This window comes from Neofelis nebulosa, chromosome 3 (assembly GCF_028018385.1).
Source record: "Neofelis nebulosa isolate mNeoNeb1 chromosome 3, mNeoNeb1.pri, whole genome shotgun sequence".
NCBI classification, from domain to species: Eukaryota; Metazoa; Chordata; class Mammalia; order Carnivora; family Felidae; genus Neofelis; species Neofelis nebulosa.
The window spans coordinates 121,214,674-121,235,055 of NC_080784.1; the positions used below are offsets into that span (position 1 = coordinate 121,214,674).

Consider the following 20,382-nt stretch of genomic DNA (forward strand, 5'->3'; position numbering starts at 1 on the left):
AGATACATACACAACATTCAACTATTAGCTCATGCAAAGCTTATTAACATAGTTAATGGGACATAGTAAATGTTAACCATTTTGTTAAAGCATAATAAATATATGTTTATATTAAATTACAGGAAGGAAGAGTAATAGAGACAGTGAAGGTTTTAGGCATTCTGAGAAGAATCAAATGTCTACGGCCATGCCGCCCCGAACGTACCCTATCTTGTCTGAGAAGAATCAAGTACTTTTCTTTCCTATTCTACATTTATAGGCACACTGCCACATTCCCTCCTTAACCCTATCCTTACCACTGTTGAATAAAATGCTTGCATTTTGCCACTAGGGACATTTGGCAATGTCTGGAGACATCTTTAGCTGTCACACTAGGTGGATGGTCTAGTGTGTAGAGGTTAGAAATGTTGCTAAACATCCCATAATGCAGAGGACAGCCTTTTACAATGAAGAAGCATCTGACCCTCAATGTCAATAATACCAAGAAAGAGAAACCCTGATGAAAGGCATCATATGACTTTGGTTCACATGTAGAAAGAACTAAACTTTATTGATTACCTCCCAGAAATCAGGAATCATAGCTGGTGCTTCACATTTTTCACTTAATTTTCACAATATTCCTGAGAAATAAGGTCCCAGATGAGAAAACCGAGGTTTACAGACAGTAAGTCATTTGCTGAGGTTGACAGAGTAATGCTAGCTAATTTGACTCCACAGACTATGATGTGTTCATTTACCTAAGAGGCAGATGCGATCTTTTTCTTGACCTCTAATTTTATTCATTTTAATACAGCACTTTGCTGCAGGCTTCCTGAATGTTCTGGTTGGAGTTAGTCTACCCATAGCAGAACCCGAAAAGCAGAATAAGACTGTGACAATGCACTCAAGTGAGTTCTTCCTGAGATAATCAAATGTGAAGGTAAAAATGCCAAACAATAATAGCTCAAGCAGTAGTTGCTTTTTAGTTTGTTTTGTTTTAAATATCTCCTTTGTTCAATTACAAAGAATAGAAGGAAAATCAAGAGACTCTCTTTCTGAAATATGTCCATAGGAAACACCATAATTCACTAATGACATGATAAAAGTATGTATATCTTTAAAACTAAAGTATACTGAGGGGCGTCTGGGTGGCTCAGTCGGTTGAGCGTCTGACTTCGGCTCAGGTCATGATCTCGCTGCTCGTGAGTTCGAGCCCCACGTCAGACTCTGTGCTGACAGCTTGGAGCCTGGAACCTGCTTTGGATTCTGTGTCTCCCTCTCTCTCTGCCCTCCCCCACTCACACTCTGTCTCTCAAAATAAATAAACATTAAAAAAAAAAACAAAGCTAAACTAAAGTATATTGAAATATTTCTTGAATGCATTGCTCCCTTCATTAATTTAGTCGTTCATTAAAAAAATATTTAGGCTTCTAATGTGTCAGTTACCAAAGACAGCAAAGTATACAAGAGTGCACTCCCAGAGCCTACAGTTGTGGTAGACTGAAAACAATGATCCAACATTCTTTGCAACTCTACCCAACAAAAGGTAAAATCGATTTCTCCATCCCTTGAATCCTGGCAGGCCTGTTACTTGCGTCTGTACAACAGAATGAGAAAGAAGCGTGAGTTTTAAATGCAAGCTTCAATAAGACTTGCCACAACCATTCTTGCTCTCGTGGAACACTGCTGCCAAGGGAACAAGCCTGAGCTTGCCACTGGAGGATGAGAGATCATGTGGGGCAGGGAGGCACAGTCCAGGTTGACGCACCCCTAGAGCAAACAGCATCAGATGAGCAACCAGAAGACTTCAGAGGTCAGCAGAGCCAGCCCAGACCAGATGACCCACAGAGCCCACCAAATTGAGAGAAATAACAAATGTTTGTGTTTTAATTAGCTTTGTGGTAAATTTTTATACAGCAAAAGCCAACTAATGTGACAGTTTAGTAAGCAGAAAGACAAATAAGGAAAACCAATGCAACATGGTAAGTGCCATGGGAAATGGAGGGTGTGTATGGCATGGGTTAGTCATTGTGGTAATTCAGTAATTACATTTTCTTTGTTAGGGTCCTATTCACAACTCCCCCCCCACCCCCCGCCCAAATCTGTACTCATTTTTACTGTATGTGCTTATTCAGTTCCCAACACAAAGGAAACAAGTACATTAGCCAAAAATACTGTGATGTAAACACAAATAAAATTAGTACTGTTAAAACCTACAAAATGTAAATATTAATACATGGCTGCTAGCTTTAAACAGTGATATGATTAAAAACAAATTATAGTATTTTAAAGTTTTTTTAAAGTTTATTTATTTTGAGAGAGGGAGAGAGAGAGAGCGCACAAACTGGGGAGGGGCAAAGAGAAGGAGAGACAGAATCCCAAGAGGGCTCTGCACCATTAGCACAAGAGCCCAATGCGGGGCTCGAAACTAGAGATCATGACCTGAGCTGAGATCGAGAGCCAGATGCTTAACCAACTGCGCCACCCAGGCTCCCCAAAAACGAATTACAATCTTTTAATACTATCAACTCTCTAATATCTAAAATCAAATTAATTATTCCTGCAGCAATGGCCCTGTTCTTGACTTTCCAATTTCTGCCAGTATATCATTGTCTCAGATACGCAGTCACCATTTCCTCCTTTCCTTCTCCTTATCTCACACATAATCAATAACTGATTTCTGCTGATTTCTTCCTTGTGTAATTTCTTGTATCTGCCCCTCCTATTCATTCCCACTGTTGTACCCTACTTGAACTTTCACTGCCTCACTTCTGAATGATAGTAGTAGTCTCCCTATGATTCTCCCTTATTGTGGTGTTTCTTCTTCCTTAAGCACCTTTCATATTATTTCCATATTACTTACAAGATAAAGTCAAAAGCCCTCAATCATTCAGCTTATTATATTACATTAAATCATATTACAAACATCACCTATTACTATGTCCTAACCCAAACCCTTTATTATAGGCAGATTGATCATTCAAAAATGGCTTGCTCATTGCCACCTTGTATTTTGTTTCACAGTAGCCTTGCATCCTGAAATGCCATCTTCCCAACTTAAATATCACCTACTCCTTAAGCCTCTACTCAAATCCGACCTCTGCCCAGAAACTCTGTATTTTCTCTGTAACCTATAGGTATGTTGTCCTCATAAGGGCTATCACACTTATGTGTACTGGTGATTTTACCCTTGATAACATACTGTTCTACTGCAATTTAACTATACATACATATATATAATCTTCTTAAGTGGATATAAATGCCTAAAACGCAGACACGAGGGCTTTACTTCTTTGTATCACCAAATTAGTAATACTAAATACTTTTTAAAAATTAGTATTATATAATGGTAGAAAACACTGCAATTTCAGATTTGTCAAAATGTGGACTTCAGTCATGTCAGGGTAACAATTACTGAGCTTGCCCTACTCAACTGTAAAACTGTACAAAATACTTGAAGCAATAATGGAAGACACTGGACAAGACACAGCATTGGGCTATACACCACAAGAGAATGGAAACACTTGAGGTGAGCTCCGAATTCACTTTAAAAAAATTTTTTTTAAACTTTTTTTTTTTAATTTATTTTGAGAAAGAGAGAGAGAGAGCATGAACGGGGGAGGGTCAGGGAGAGGGAGACACAGAATCTGAAACAGGCTCCAGGCTCTGAGCTGTCAGCACAGAGCCTGACGCGGGGCGTGAACTCACGGACCGTGAGGTCATGACCTGAGCCGAAGTCGGCCGCTTAACCGACTGAGCCACCCAGGCGCCCCCGAATTCACTTTTTGACTGAGTATGTTCCAAACCATGACACAAGGAAGTAGAGTCCAAACAGAACAGCAATCTCTCTGGGCAGAGCATCAGAAATGAGGAATTTCCACAGAAAGAAAGGCTCAGAAATATGCATAGGGGTCACCTCTGGTCAATCAATAAATATTATGCTGTATTAGTGCAGAACCAGACTCTGCAAAGCCTACTGGAAAAAGATAGATGCCAGGGATCTAAAAGCTAAATGGAGGTTCCAGAAGTTTTGAGAACCTATAAGAGACACTGAAGTTCCAATTATCCAGGATGAAGAGATATCACTGAACAATCTGAGGATTCAGGTTTGACCCCAGAAAGATCATGCTATTGGAATAAAGAACATACCCAAGAATAAAGGCTACTCTAAACTCATCTTTTTAAAAACAGGTGATTCACCAGTAAATTTATTGCCTATTACCAAAAAAAACCTCAACACTCTTGAAAGGAAGACCAAACTACATACTCTCTACAATGTAGTACCCACAATGGACAATAAAAAAGGACAAAACATATGAAGAAGTAGGAAAATATGACTCAAAAGAAAACAATGACACAAATTGTGGAATTAGCAACCAGTGACTTTAAAACCATTAATAGCAATATGTCCAAAAATATAAAGGAAAAGATGAATATAATATATGGATCGGGAATCCTGGAAGATAAATTGAAATAAAAAAGAAAAAGAACCACGGAAAATTTTATTTACTTAAAAAATTTTTTTTAGTGTTTATTTTTGAGAGAGAGAAAGAGAGACAGAGACAGAGTGCAAGCAGGGGAGGGGCAGAGAAAGGGAGTCACAGAATCCAAAGCAGGCTCCAGGCTCTGAGCTGTCAGCACAGAGCCCGATGTGGGGCTCGAACTCACAAACTGTGAGATCATGACTTGAGCTGAAGTCAGACACTTAACCAACTGAGCCACCCAGGGGCCCTGGAAAATTGTAGATCAAAATGGGATTTCACTAGGTGACCTGATCAGCATATTGAAAACTATAGAAGAAAGGATAAACTTAATAATAGTCAGTAAAAACTATCTAAACTAAAGTACAGAGATAAAAAGCAGAAAAAAATTAAGATACTTTTAGTGACCTATGAGACAGTATCAGGTGGTCTTACATATGCGTAATTTAGAGCCCTAGAAAGAGAGAGAAGAAAAAATATTTGAAGAAATGGCCAAGAATTTTCCAAACATGATTTAAAAATAATTTTTAAATTTTATTTATTTATTTTGAGAGAGAGAGAACACAAGCAGGGGAGGGGCAGAGAGAGAGAGGGAAAGAGAGAATCCCAAGCAAGCTCCACACTGTCAGCACCAAGCCTGATGTGGGGCTCAAACTTACAAACTGTGAGATCATGACCTGAGCAGAAATCAAGTCAGATGTTTAAGCGACTGATCCACCCAGTAGCCCTCACAAATATGATTTAAAAAAAAAAAATCAACCCATAGATCCAAGAATCTCAAAGATCCCCATGTTGAATAAACACAAATAAAAACATGCTTAGTCATATCACAACCAAACTGATAAAAAAAAAAACTTAATACAAAAGATGGGGCTTCTGGGTGGCTCAGTTGGTTGCACGTCCAACTCTCGATTTCAGCTCAGGTCATGATCCCAGGGTCGTGGGATCCAGCCCTGAGTCAGGCTCCACGCTGAGCGTGGAGTCTGCCTAAGATTCTATTTTTCTCCCTCTGCCCCTTTACTTTGCTCATATGCTCTCTCTCTCTAAAATAAAATAAAGATATTTTTATTCTATGCTAAAGTAATGCTAAAGAAAACAATACTAAAAGCATCCAAGGACAAGGGAGAATAATGATAAGCATGATGGCTGACTTCTCATCAAAAATGATGGAAGTGCTGAAAGACAAAGTTTAGTGTACAGTTCTATACTCAGCAAAAATACCCTTTAAAAATTAAGGTGAAATTGACATTTTTCAAATAAACAACAGCTGAGAGAATTGCATGATCAGTAGGCCTGCTGCATGTTAAAGAAAGTTTTTCATGCTGAAGGAAAATGATACCAGACAGAAACTTGTATCTACATGAAAGAATGAAAAATGCCAAAGATGATGAAAATGTGTGTAAGTATAAGGCTTTTTTTCATATGCTATTAAAAAAATACAACATATTTTGGGGTTTATAGCATATGCAGAAGTAAAATGCACAACAAAAATAGCACAGAGGAAGGGAAAAGGACAAATGGAAGTATACCATTGTCAAGTTCTCACACTATATGTAAGAAATTATATGTAAGGAATGTTATTGCATTACTTTATGGTAGATTCAAGGATGCATATTGTAATCCCTAAGGTAACCAGTTTAAAGTATAGCCAATGAAGGAGATGAAATGGAATTTAAAAACTAAACTTGACTGGGGTGCCTGGGAGACTCATTCAGTTGAGCGTCCAACTCTTGATCTCAGCTCAGGTGTTGATCTCAGGGTCATGAGTTCAAGCCCCACATTGGGCTCCATGCTGGGTGCGAAGCCTACTTAAAAATAAATAAACAAGTAAAAACTAAACTTATTCAAAGATGGCCAGAAAAGAGGAAAAAATGAATAAAGAGCAGATGGCACAAACAGTTAATAACTACCAAGATGGCAGCTTGGTAGTTGCCATCTACCAACCAATAATTATTATTATTGCCAACAATAATAACATTAAATGGAAATGAACTAAATGAACCAAAAGAAAGTAAAGATAAGTCAGACTGGACAAAAAAAGCAAGACCCAAGCTTATGCGTTTCATAGGAATTACACTTTAATATAAAAGACTTAAATAGTTTAAAAGTATCAGGATGGAAAGTTATGCCAGTTATATCATGGAAATACTAAACATAAAAAATCAGGGTATACTAAAATATCACATACAGTAGCCCTCAAGAGAAGAAATATTACCAGGGGTGAAGAGAAACATTTCTTAAGAATAAAAGGGTTAATTCATGACAGAGAAATAATGATCTTAATGTGTATGCACATATTAACAGAGTTTCAAAATACAAGAAGCAAAAAGTGGCAGAACTAAAGGAAGAAACAGAAATATCTATAATTATAGTAAAGATCTGTAACACTCCTCTCTCAGTAAATGATGAAACCAAATCAACAGAACGTCAGTAAAGATACAGAAAATTTAGAACAACATCATTAATAAAACTGAATGCTTTGATTTTGAAAAGCACTTAGTTCTATGCATTAGAACTGAGAACACTCCACCAATGAGTGTGGAAGACACATTCTTTTCAAGTGTACATGAAACAGTCACAAAGACAGACCATACGCTGGACCGTAAAACAAGACTCAATAAATTGTAAAGAAGTGAAAGCATACAGATAGGTTATCTAAACATAATAAAATTCAATTAGAAACCAATGACAGAAAGATATCTAGAAAATCCTCAAAGACATATAATTAAGTCAAGATGCTAAACTGTGGGGGAGAAAAGTACCTCTTAGAATCAATAAACCATAGTAAATACAATCTCTTTCACTCTGTGAGAGAAGCATCTAAATTCTTGCTCTATCATGCCTTCCGTAACCATGGAGGACAGGGATTTTCTTAGAAAGATCAGAATGCATTCCAATGTGTTCCATAAGTATCAAATCTTTGCCTATGCTTGTTTTCTTAATCTAGATGACTGAAATTTATAGGATCAAAAAGATGTTTTAGACATTTTCTAATCATAATTGAGTTCATATATATTAAATGTCAGATTCCATTCTAAGTAAAATTGCTTTTTATTAATAGCATAGTAGGATAAATATGGTGAATGTAAATTTGTATAGCTAGAGAACTTCTCTAAAGATTACAGTATATTAGATAAAACCTTACATGTTATAACTGAAGTCACTCATGAGCTACTGCTGCCTTCCATTTCCATATAAAAACCAATTCAATACATTTACTCAAAGTGTGAGGTCTTTCATTCAGGTGGCATCAGAAAAGGATTTGACTTATTACAGATTTCTTTTCTAAAAACAGAGGATGATGGTGGGGGTAGGGGATGAGGGATGGATAGGTGGAACATAGGGGATTTTTAGGGCAGTGAAAATACTCTTGTATGAAACCATAATGATGGATACATGTCATTATACATTTGCCCAAACCCACAGAACACGCAACACCAAGAATGAACCATATATAAACTATGGACTTTGGGTGCTTGCAATGTGTCAATGTAGGTTCATCCCTTGTAACAAATGTACCATTCTGAAAGGAGATATTGATAATGGGGGAGACTCTGCTTGTATAGGAGCAAGGGTATATGGGAAATCTCTTGTATCTTACCCTCAATTTTGCTGTGAACCTTAAATTTCTCAAAAAAAAATTGAGTCTTAGTTTAAAAAATGGAGTGCAACCAAATTTTAATTTCATGTCTGATCCTCGTCTTATGTACCATTTTGGAGTATTTGTACTTTCAGGTTGAAAAGGAAATAGACCTCAAGAATTATGAATTAGAGATTAATATTTTGACCAGGTATAGAGAAACTGATCAAGTTCTCTTAAATTTGAATATGACAACTTCAGTTTGGACTTCATTTTTATTTATCCCCAAATGCTGATAAAAGTGCATCCTTTATGTTTTAAATGAAAAGGACTAATTATGTGAACCAGCAACACTTGGTTCTCTGGATGAGGTGACAATTGCCCTGGAGGGAGAAAAGGGTTTCCTTGAAGAAATGAGCACAACAATGACCTTCCAATTACCCACACACAAATGTGATCTGCAAGCATCAAAATCAGGCCTTATACAGGGACCTTTCAGTCCTGGAATCTAGTTATGAAGCCATTTCCACACTGCCCACTCACACAGATAAATCCTTCAATTTATGCAGATGCCAATGTATAAAGTGAGCAGGAAGAAAAAAGTGAACTACATTCTCCTCCATGTCTGATAAGGTCTGATGTGAATACTCCTTTCTCCCACATCTCTTTGTCAGTGACCTTGACTGCTGGGCAATAAACAAAATATTCACTCAAACTCATAAATCACATATTAATATGAAATGTGATTTGGTTTATATATTTACTAACATATTTTGTTTAGTGATTACAGTCTGAAATGAACTGACCTTAGTTAGGGCTTTTAACTGTACCACAGTTCTTACTTGTGTGAAGCTTATTGTTAGCACCTTGGAGTAATGAATTCATTCAGTCAATTCTCAATTGTATGTGGATGAATTCATACGTGGACTCATGGAATCAACATGCATATAATCTAAAAGTCATTAATTGAAACCCTTTAAATGAGAGTGAAGGGTAGGGGTCCTGACCATGAAGGGGCAGAAATAGGGCCTTTGGGATGCTGGTAACGTTCTTTCTAGAGCACCACCTAAGTTAAATGTACTCACTTTGAAGTAAATCATTAAAGCTGTACTCTTATGATTAATACAATCTTTTAGTCATGTGATTCTCCAATGTTAAAAAGGATGATGTAAGAGAAAATGTTTTAAACTGAAAATACATGATCTAAGCTCCATGAAATTATGACTTCTGTCTTGTTCAGTATTCCTAGTACCTAGAACCTGGCATATGGAAAGGACCCAACATATATTCAAATGAATTAATGGTTAAAAAAGAAATCCAACTATGTAAGGGCAGAAAAGCTTATATAAAAAAAGCAGATTCCCCTACCCCACATCTCCTCTTCTCCAATCCCGCTTTTCAGAATGACTGACTTTTTTACATTCTTAACTTTCTCTTTTTGGTTTTCCTGGGGTTCTTTTCATATCTCCAAATACTATGTTTATACCTTTTTCCTTAATTTATTGATTTTAGATATTATGTTCTTGTTCTGATAGATGAGGATTGAGCTTACATTACTACCACTCCCCTTTTTCCCTCCTGCAAATAAAGTTATAATCAGTGAGAACTTGAACCCATTCAGAATTAAAATACTGAATTTTATATTCAATTTCTGTATCAAGATTGCCTTCAATTTCTTTGGAGAAATATGAATGTAAGTTCATAGCAGACATTAATTTATAATGAAAAGAGGTAACCCCAGAAGCACCTGATGTCAAAAAGAAACTAGACTAAGACCATATACGATAACTCATAATCCAAAAATAAACAGTTCCTCATATTACCATAATGACAATCAATAATAGGGGCAGCTGGGTGGCTCAGTCAGTTGGGCATATGATTCTCGATTTCGGCTCAGGTCGTGATCCCAGGGTCATGAGATTGAGCCTCATGTTGGGCTCCATGCTGAGCGTGGAACCTGCTTGAGATTCTCTCTCTTTCCTCTGCCCCTCCCCTGCTCGTGCATGCTCCCTCTCTCTAAGTTAAAAAAAAGAAAAAATTGTCTTTGTACTTTCTCACATGTATTTTCCTTAAATTGACCTATCTCAATAAGGCAAGAAAATCTGAAGTCTTCCGTATAATACTATTATATCAAAGAAACAAATAATTTTAGAAGTAGATGGTCACTTAGCCTAACCCTCTCATTTTCTCACAGAGAGAAAATGAAACACAGAAAAATTAATTAATTTGCCCAGAGCCACACAGCTTCATCAACAGCTACCTAGTCAGTATCTGCTGACATTCTGTCTAGTTATTTACTTACTCATTTAGCAAACTTATTATGTACATGCAAAGTAACAAAAAATCCCTGCCCTCAAGATATTTTCTGTCTAGAAAACATAAGAAGTCAGAACACGGACTGAGAGCACATTATTATGCGGAGATCAGAGAAAATGGATAGAGAGGATAGAGAGAAAATTGGCGAAGACTGAACCATGCCTGAAGGTTGATTAGTTGGCCAGGAAGGGAAGGGCGCTCCTCACACAGGGAGGGTGCAGGCAGAGACATTTAAAGTGCGAAAACACAGTGGATAGGGAACTGAAAATTGATGTGGATGATTTGAGAAATAGAGGATGGGTGAGGAGCAAGGGTGGGAGGTGAGCTGTGCAGGAATCAGCTTGTGAAGACAACAGAGATTCATTTCAGAAACATAAAGATTGTGACATCATCAGACTTGCACTTTAGAAAGCTGACCTTTATGTTGGAATGAAAGATGGAACAGAAGGAGACAATCAGGAGGCAACGTAAAAATGAAAGCTAGAAATTCAATAAGGAAAGGATGGATTCTGGAGGTGAGCAGGAGGCTGAAGTAATAGAACTTGGTGATTGGAAAAGATAAGTATGCATATAGAATAGGTTCCTAGATTTCTGGCATGGGAACCTACTGAATGGGCCATAGTGGGCTAACAAGTGCATTGCTTAATGTGGGGGAAAGGTAGCAATTTGGTGGGTGAGGATGACGATAGATTTGATACTGGGATACTGATGGGGGTATCTATGTGAATATACTTAAGTGACTCGGCAATAAAGTTATTGTTTCTATGGTTTCCTTGAATGACTGGATTCCTTCAGTTTAACAAGTATTTAGTAATTATAGCACAACTGCTTCCCAAATCATCCATCTATTTCAACACAGGACTGAACTACTCTCAACAACCTGGACTAATTCCTATTTGGCTATTATAGTAGACTTTCTAAGAGAAATGGGATACTTTCCCTGTCCATCATAAAAAAGAACATCAGGGTCAATGACTCCTAAGGTACTGTTTTAAAATAGTCAGGAAATATTAAATGTTCTAAGGTGTGTTTAAATTTGGTTCGGTGTCTAAAATGGGAAATTCGGTAAACACATGGAAGAAACCATAAAGATATTTTATTAAACGAATGCCATGTTATGGCACGAAAGCAAGGAAATACATTTAATTGCTAAATACCATGCTTTTGACTTTAATTTCCCAGGTGTACTGAGGTTTGCTTAATCACAACTGACTTCTAAAATTTTTTTCAGAATAAGGGGGAAATAACCATTGTTTTCAATTAATCAAAAATAGGATAATCCACAGTGAAATGCCTATTGAAAAGTTCTTTTCAATCTCTCTTTTCATTATGACCCTCCCCTCCTGATACACAGAATTTATCCTGTTCATATTCAAGTCACAAATAAAATTCAGGACCTAATTTTATAGAGGACTTTCCTGCTAAACTTTACTTATGCTTTCATTATTCTTCATTTTGACCAAATTTCTAAGACTCACAGGTTAAACACACACACACACGTTAAGTATTTAACTTACATCCCTTACTATGTATTAACAGCATAATAAATAGGTAAAATAAATGGTTATGGTATGAGATTGGCTATGTTTTTGGCTCCTGCTAATCTATCTCCAACAAAAAGTATTTTCCCAGTCTTCCTGGTTGGCTTGAAATTAGCATTGTGAATACATTTTTAAAAGTAATCTTTCTACTGTCTAGATTTTATATTAAATTTTAATTTTATATAGACCAGTATTTTTTTGCATTCCCTTAAGTACTTTCCTCAATATCCAAGAGAATTAAAAACATTAAGTTTAATTTAATTTTTATTCTTTACTTTCTTCATGCTCCTTTCTACCTTAAATTTCCTCTGTATAAAAAACCATTCATACTCCTATCCTTCCACATCACCTTTATTTTAACATTATTTTAGAAAATGTATTTAGAAAATGAGGAGGGAGGGGGCAGAGAGAAAGGAAGAGAGGGAGGGAGGAGAGAGAGAATCCTAAGCAGGCTCTGTGCTGACAGGGCAGAGCCGGAGGCAGGGCTCAATCTCACAAACTGTGAGATGGTGACCTGAGCCAAAATCAAGAGTTGGACGCTTAACCAACTGAGCTACCCAGGTGCCTCCTATTTTAACTTTATAAGTCATAAAGGTGCTTGTATTATTTAGACAGCATTATACAAGATGCTATAAATTGTAAGGGATTCTTTTCCTTCAACCTCACTACCATTCTTAGTCCCTGTTTAAAAAAACCAAAAAAACAAAACACTGAAGTTTATAAATCAAGTCTTAATGATCAAACATGAATAAATGGTTAAATCCTAAAAAATAAACCTATACCTAAGTTAAGAACTGCTAGACAAAGAAACTCTTCCAGTATCAATAAAACATGAGTCAGGAATTCATGTTAACGTTAAAAAAAGAGTCATTCTCATCATTCCTAAAATTCTTATCTTGGAAGGCATATTTTCTAAGACAATTAAGTAATTTATTTGCACTCTTTGAATTGCAGGCGTGGGCACAGAACCAATAAATTGGTAGACTGACTATGGACTCTGTCATCACTTTTAATTTTTCTTCTTTCATGCTTGATATATGTTAGAATTGATTTCTGGAGATAAAAGCTGACTTCTGGAGGGAAAGTTATGTCCCGACATTGAAAGACAGTGTAATATGTTCAGTCCAAATCACATGATAAACAATAATGAGTAACAAATAATTTTTATAAACGACTGCCATTTATTACAGCAATCGAATTTTTTTTAATGCTAAACACTTTCTATAGAGGCGTGCTTAACTTTATCCAGGTTTTGTATTTTTTACAAACAAGAAAATCTCACCTACAAATACTCATACATCAAGAGCCTCAAACCTACAAAAAATCCATAGCTTTATTTTCCAGTATAGAGTGTATGAATTGTCCACAGATTTTTGACTAATAAAGAAGAGGACAATATTATAGTTTTGTGTTTTTGTTTATGCTTCTCTTCATGCCCAGAAGATGTAGACTGAGACGATTATATAATGCAACACAGTAGAATTCATCCCTCCCACAGAGACTTCTCGCAGGGAAGCTACAGGAAAAGTACTTGGATTATTTTATTATTTAAGCTAACAAACTCTGCTGCTATTCACTGTGAGTACTTTTGTTTCTTTAAAGTATGTATTCATTTTGAGAGAGACAGAGACAGTGTGAGTGGGGGAGGGGCAGAGAGAGAGAGAGAGAGAGAGAGAGAGAGAGAGAGAGAGAGGAGAGAGAGAATTCCAAGCAGGCTCTGCGCTGTCAGCACAGAGCCAAATGCAAGGCTTGAAATCACAAACTGTGAGATCATGACCTAAGCAGAAGCCAAGAGTCAGACGCTTAACCAACTGAGCCACCCAGGCACCCAGACTGTGAGTACTTTGTTCAACAATGACTTTACAGTGCACTTGTTATATAAGTAAACATTCAGTTTCTTCCTTCCTTAGTTTGTTGGCAACAATAAAAATGACTGATTATACATATATTTGTAAATAATTTTTAAAATCAATTTTTAAAGCCTGAATGTATGTTTGTAAGTGTTCAAAGAGAGGTCAGTGTCAAAACCAGAGTTAAGTGGGCAGCAAAGCAGAGTGGATTGAAATCAGCAATTTCCAATAAAATGGTTCTAACTCTCCCTGGGGTCAGGACACCAGGACTGTGAAGTGTTGGCCTTGTGCCCTTTCCTAGTCTGGAGGGTACGTTTCATAAATACTGTCTCATACAGAATACCTGATTAGATTTAGAGTTTCAAGGACAGTTTTCTGAAAATGCTACAAGAGAAAAATAATCAAAACCCTGACACAATGAGGTCCTGGGTTTTACAGTGTTGCAAAATCATTAAAGTGTTAAAGTGGAAAATACAGTAAACCTTGCTAACTGCCTCCTCATTCTTAAGGTTTTCCAGCTAGTAACTTTCCCCACCCCCAATTTTTTATATGCGGTAAGTATTTAATTCTCGATAGCTTAACACATTTTTTTACTTTTTAATTGATTAATTTCAATAGGCCTTAACAATCTCTGGATTACAAAGCAGTGTGTATAGCATTGTTTCTTTTTTTGGAGATACTAATATTGAAATTACAGTTTCAGTGGAGCTCAGAGAAATTCTAGAGTAGCCAAAAAGTTACATTTTTTACATGCATAAGCATCTTTTATCATTTCAATTACTTTATTACCTTGTTTCAGAAATGCCTTTAAAATTTGGAAACTAAAAGCCATTTTTCCCCCAGTTCATAGACTCATCTTTCAGAATGAAATGCTTTCCTTTTGGAAGGCACTGGATACTTTTTAACAAATTATTTGTTCTAGTAAATTTCAAGTGCTCCTTAGATAAGAATATAGTTTTTAGGAAGCAAGAATTAGTTTTGGGGTTCTTTCCTCCCAGAAGATAAGGCAAAATAGTGCAATTTTTGTTCCTTGCAGAAAACAGTTGCCCTACTTTTGAACAAAACAAAATAAAACTTATGTCATTCATTCACTAAAAAATTGTTATGGATTACCTACTATGTGCCAACAAGCACAATGCTGAATGCCGGATAGGCCTTTGTCAGTATAAATTAGATATGTTTTCTTTTCAGCTGGAACTATAGGATTTTGATTCTTTCAGATAGCTCTTTTCCTGCCTATTATTTTTTCCTTTAGATTCTTTTTAAAAAAATAATTAGCCTCTTAATAAGCCATACAGAATCTTACTTTCTTCTTTAAAGCTCCACCAGTCAGAATCTCTTTTCACCATTTAAAGAAATGGAGTCTATAAATAGTTTGAACTTATTAATATCTATTGAAAGTATGGGCCAGAATAAAACCTTGGTTATAAGATTTTTGACCTAATGGTGAACTATAAATAAAAAGTAATAAGCCAGTCTGTAATGGGGAATTAAACTATCCATTTCGTTATTCTAATTGCAAAAATAGGCAACAAATTAAAGGAGATGAAACTTGTACTACTAATAATTAAATCTATTAGTTCTTACAGAAAAATGAGGAGAATAATTGATTTCTTTTTAAAATTTAAAATACAACGATATTTTTATGAATAATACTCTAAACAAATATTTTCATTCATACTTTACTCTTGAGGATTCTATAATCTTGAACAAATCACATCTTTTATTACTTTTGTGTAAAACTGTTAGGCTTTAAATTATTTGTAGTGAAGCAATCAAATACTATTTCACAAGTTATTTTCTAAACAATTAGCTGATTTTCAAGGGAAGGTCTATCAGCCTCAGCTGAAATATGAAAGACAGGACATTAATTTGCACCCAGGAACACCCTCTCTTAATACAGCAGAGACCAAAAGTATAAAGCAAGTTTATCATCATGGAAAGAATGCTTTTTTTTTTTTTTTTTTCATTTAAGAGTGAGGCACTAGATACTCATTAATGAAATATTACAAAGACAGGAGTCTCAGTTATGTTACTCTATTAACTCTACCAAACTATGTGGTTTCAAATATTAATCTTTATTGTTTAAAACAATGGTCAAGGAGCCAAACTAACCTGCAGAACGGTGCCACAAGTCCAAACATTCCTTCCTAAGGCTGAATGCCTCTAGTTCTTAAAAATCCTCAAGGTCTCCTAAGGAGTGACAGGGTCAACTCGTTGGGGTTCTAAGGAGTGACAGGGTCAATTCATACGGGTGCATATGCTTCTGATGGTTTACCTGCTCACCTCTGAGACAACCACAGGTGAGTTCAGTTATTTGTGGGAGGTGCAAGAGTGCGAATGAGAATCAATTCTCAGGAAGCAGCATAAATTGCTTCAGTGTGGTCTACTGGTCTCCAAGAAGCAGTTGTCAATTAGCTCTGACCAGACATAAATGTAGACGTAGAGGAGAACGTTTCAAAATGTCCTCTAACACTAAATTTCTTTTTTTCCTTCTCTTCCTTCTTCTGTTCTTACAACGTAGAACAATCACGCCACCATAGATGATTCATACTATAAACAGAAAACCAATCAATCTCCGTACTAAAAGAAAATTTATGAGAAATTTTGTATAGCCATTGATTCTAACACATCCATTCCTGCTAATGTGACTCCTGTTCAATCTGAAGTCTTGAAGAGCGTAATGTGAATGCTTATTCTGTTGGTTAAACTATTCTGCATTTCCAGATACACTTTATACTGCAGTTATCTCTATGCTCAGAACAGCACCTCTACGAAGAAGTTCTGATGAAGAAAAAGATGATATTTTGACTACTTTATCAAAAATCCATACAAAACTCATATTTTTCAAACTTATTATTTTAAAACATCAATACTGTTCTGACTTCTCCCGAGTTCAAACTAATTGAAGGTTATGAAGTAACCACTTCCCCCCAGAAGCCAGAACTTTCACCTCTTCTGAACAGGGGGAATACCTCTCATAAATTAGGTAAAAAATAAGATCTTGCTGATTGAATGATAGTCCAAGATTCCAGCAGCCTGTGATTTCTTATCTAGATCTTCTATCTACCACAATGAGCCATCCCTGAAAGTCAAGGCAGTAATTTCATCAATTATCTGAAAGTTTGAAAGCAGTAGTAAAAACAACCTGCCTAAATACCAGTTTCTTAAACCAGCCTCAGTTTGTTCCAAGGAACATGACAAGAGAAATACGAGAAATATGATCACTAAACCTAAAATTCTGCGTATTTCAGACTGAGCGTTTACCATCGGCAACTCAGTCATCACAGATGGGCTTAAGAGGCAGAAGTAAGAAGGAAGTACAAAGATCAAAGCAGTGCTTACAAAGGGGAAGGACTATTTTTGTATACATACTCCAGTATTTACTAACTCGATTTGAAAAACAGGGTGTTTATTCAGCCCATATGAATGACAACTGCTGAACATTAGATCAAACTGAAATTTGAAAACAAAGACAACAGATTTTCAAACCCTAATTTTCAAACCCACCAAGCCCTAATTGGATTATAGCATTTCCTTTAAAAAGTCTTTCAAACACATTAGAAGTGATTTACTATTCACAGCAAGCAGTATTTCAGTGCCAGCATTAAATCTACACATAATGAGCCTTTCTTTGTGTTCACATTTGTCCAGTAGGCTGTGGCCCAGGAAGACATTTTATCTAAACAAGCTCCAGAGGGCATTGAGGAGTTGCAGGTATATTAATATGGATGAATAGTTTCAGGAGATTTCATGTTTCCTTTTATGATACATGTTTAGCTCCCCTTAGCAATTTAATTACACGATAAATGTAAAATGCTACAGGAAACAAATCTTTGTATTTCCTGTATTCCCAAGTTCATAAGCTCAAAAAAGACTTTGCTTCAAATTATTTACATAATTTCATTACTGCATCAAACAGTAAAAGGATTCACCTCTAGAAAGCATAATATTAAAATTAGGAAAACAACATACTTCAGCTAAGAACTTTATTTTAATCAAGATTCCCTTTTAGTTTTAACAAACACTATGCAATTTAAATTACTCAAGAATATTCAATTGAGATGCTTTGCTATAAAAAAATAAGCACTGAACATCTTAATCCCAAGCTTCAGGGTCTACCAAAGATCACCAGTTGACAGAACATTTGTATGCCAGAGTTATTAAATGTTTTAGTAATACTATAGTCATTTTCTCAGATTATGGGCTTTATAACAATATCTTTAAGTTAAATATAGTTATTTAATAAGCTGCAGTGCTGAAACTCCCTACTTAACAAAGTCCATGAAAATGTCTTAAATCTTGATAATCAAATACTGTGTCATCAAGTCCCATTTAGGTTTCACTACAGACCAATAAATCAGGGCAAACATCTCCATTGGTATCTATTTGTAAAGACTATAGGAAAACTTGTGTTTAGGATAGGCTTTGTTTATATCATCATTTTTGTTTTGGAGGTCATGCACGACACCCGGTGCTCCGGTGCCGATGTCCAACTGTTTTACATAATCGGTGTCTAAAAAGTGCTCTAAGTAGGTAATTTCTTTTTTCGGATGCCAGGCCCTGTAGGGTCAGTACCAGGGCCTCCTTATTTTTTGAAAAGTAAGGTACAGATCCTATAGTAGGTGAATATATTATGTCCTGGTTGGGGTGTGCGTGTGAAGCAGAGGCTTCTTTTTGAAGTAGGGGATGAAGGAATAAGGCTGTTTTATTCAATTGAGGGCGGGGGGGTGCTGGGGAGGGCTTTCCCAGTCAAGAGTACTGACATACACTTCTGCTTTCATTTCATGGACCGCCCTTAGGTGAAATCTGGTTCAGCACTGCACCAACCACCTTCCCCTCTCCAAAGCGCACCTCAACCCCCAAGCCACCCGCCAAGGAGGGGGTAGGGGTGGGGGTGATGATTTTAAAAAAGTTTGCAAGAGTTCCCCCCTGCTTCCCGTTCCCTCCCGGCGCTGGGACGCGGGGAGACAGGGCGGCCCGGGCAGCCGCGGCCCTCTGGCCAGCCGGCCCCTGCGAAGTCCAGATGTGCCTTTCGCCCCTGTCGCCAATCCCATGTGCCTCTCAACTCCTGTCAACCTGGTCCTGCGTCCGGTCTAGCCCAGCGGTTAGCGCAGGAATGAGGAAGTCTGAGCAGGTCTAGGGGGTGCGGGGCGGGTAGGTGGCGGGACTCGGGCCACACGTCCCCGGCGTGGCCCCCACTTGCCCGAGTTCGGCTTACCCTGGTGGCGAGTCCGCGCTCGGCCTCCCTGCGCCTGTGGGCTCCCCTCCCGGGAGGCGAGGGCCTGCGGGCTGGGGAAGGAAGAGGCGGCGGCCGGCCGGGGCCGGAGCGGGTCCCGTGCGGGGCGGGTCGGGTCCGGGCGAGCGGGCGCGCGGTCTCGCCGGGCCGGGCCACAGTCAGCGCCGCGCCATGTCCGCAGCGCGGGCGGAGGCAAGCGCAGGGCGCGCGGTGGCCGGGCCGCGGCGGTGCCGCCTTCCCGGCCGCGGCGGCTCCGGCCTGGGCTGCGCTGGGGCTCTCGGAGCGGGGCCGGCGGCGGGGCGCAGGCCGAGGGCGGCGGCGGCGGCGGCGGCGGCGGCGGCGGCGGCGGCGGCGAGAGGCCCGATCGACGGGAAGGGCAGGGGAAGCTGTCAGCGCGTCGCCGGGCCGCTCCGGTGGCGAAACCTCCTCTTCCTGCCCCGGCTCGCTGGTGCACTTCTCTCTCTTTCTCTCTCGCTCACTCTCTCACTTCCTGGCTGGAAATTCCCACTGACGTCGAGAGAGAAGACAGACAGACGGACACCCGCGCGCACGCAGCGGGGGCGGGAGGTGGGGTCGCCGCCGGGGGTGGGGGAAGCCCGCACTTCTGGGGGCGCCGTGCGCCCCCGGCCCGGCCTCGCCGCCCAGCTCGGCTCCCGCCCCTCGGGGCCGCTACGGGGCGCAAGACTAGGGGCGCGCGTTCGGCAGCCCGGACGCCAGGGTGCCCTGCGGGGCTCCCGCTCCCGGGCGGGCGCTCACGAAGCCCCGAGGACTACAGCCGACCGGGACGCCCCCTGGAAGAGACTGCGGGGCCGAATTGTCCCGGGAAGCAGGCGGCGCGGAGGCGGCGGCGGCCGCTGCGAGGCCGTTGGAGTCTGGCGGTCCAGAGCCCCTAAGGACAGGCCCAAGCATCTGGAGGGGATGATGGGGCGGCCTGGAGCCAAGCACGCTGTGTATAAAAATAAATCCCATCTATGTATTCCTTTTGAGTTGTCTCATATCCACTGAAATCGCTTCACAGAGTAAACTGGGATTGCGATGTCATAACTGACTTCCGTCCAGTGGATTCTGAACACCTGGTTTTTGGTGAGGTCTTCAATCTCCTGGTCATGACAGTTATTCAGAACTTTCATCTGCAGGGTGTCCTCAGGCCTTTATGATAATTACCGTGGATAGAATTATAGCGATGGTGGTAGCAATAGTTTTGGTTCACAGCTCATCACGAAATATTGTTCCCCGGGGGAAGAGAGTTGTTCTCTTTTTTTCTGGAGGGACCACTACTAGAACCCTTAGGCCCCGCTGTGACCACCATTCGCTAGCTTTTGGATTTTACGAGCCATGCACTGGGCTAGGCAAGGGCTGGGGAGTCACCACTGAGCTAGTGACAACTGCGTAAATT

General features: G+C 39.0%; 1 protein-coding gene across 2 annotated transcripts in view; it reads right to left on the reverse strand.

Annotated features, from left to right (window-relative positions):
- Window positions 1–19,102, reverse strand: part of NFKB1 (nuclear factor kappa B subunit 1) — a 117,802-nt gene extending 98,700 nt beyond the window's left edge. For both annotated transcript variants that reach the window (XM_058721795.1, XM_058721794.1), the window contains exon 1: window positions 18,969–19,102. The gene's annotated coding sequence lies outside the window, so the exon portion shown is untranslated. The remainder of the gene's footprint in view (window positions 1–18,968) is intronic.
- Between the last annotated feature and the right edge of the window lie 1,280 nt (window positions 19,103–20,382).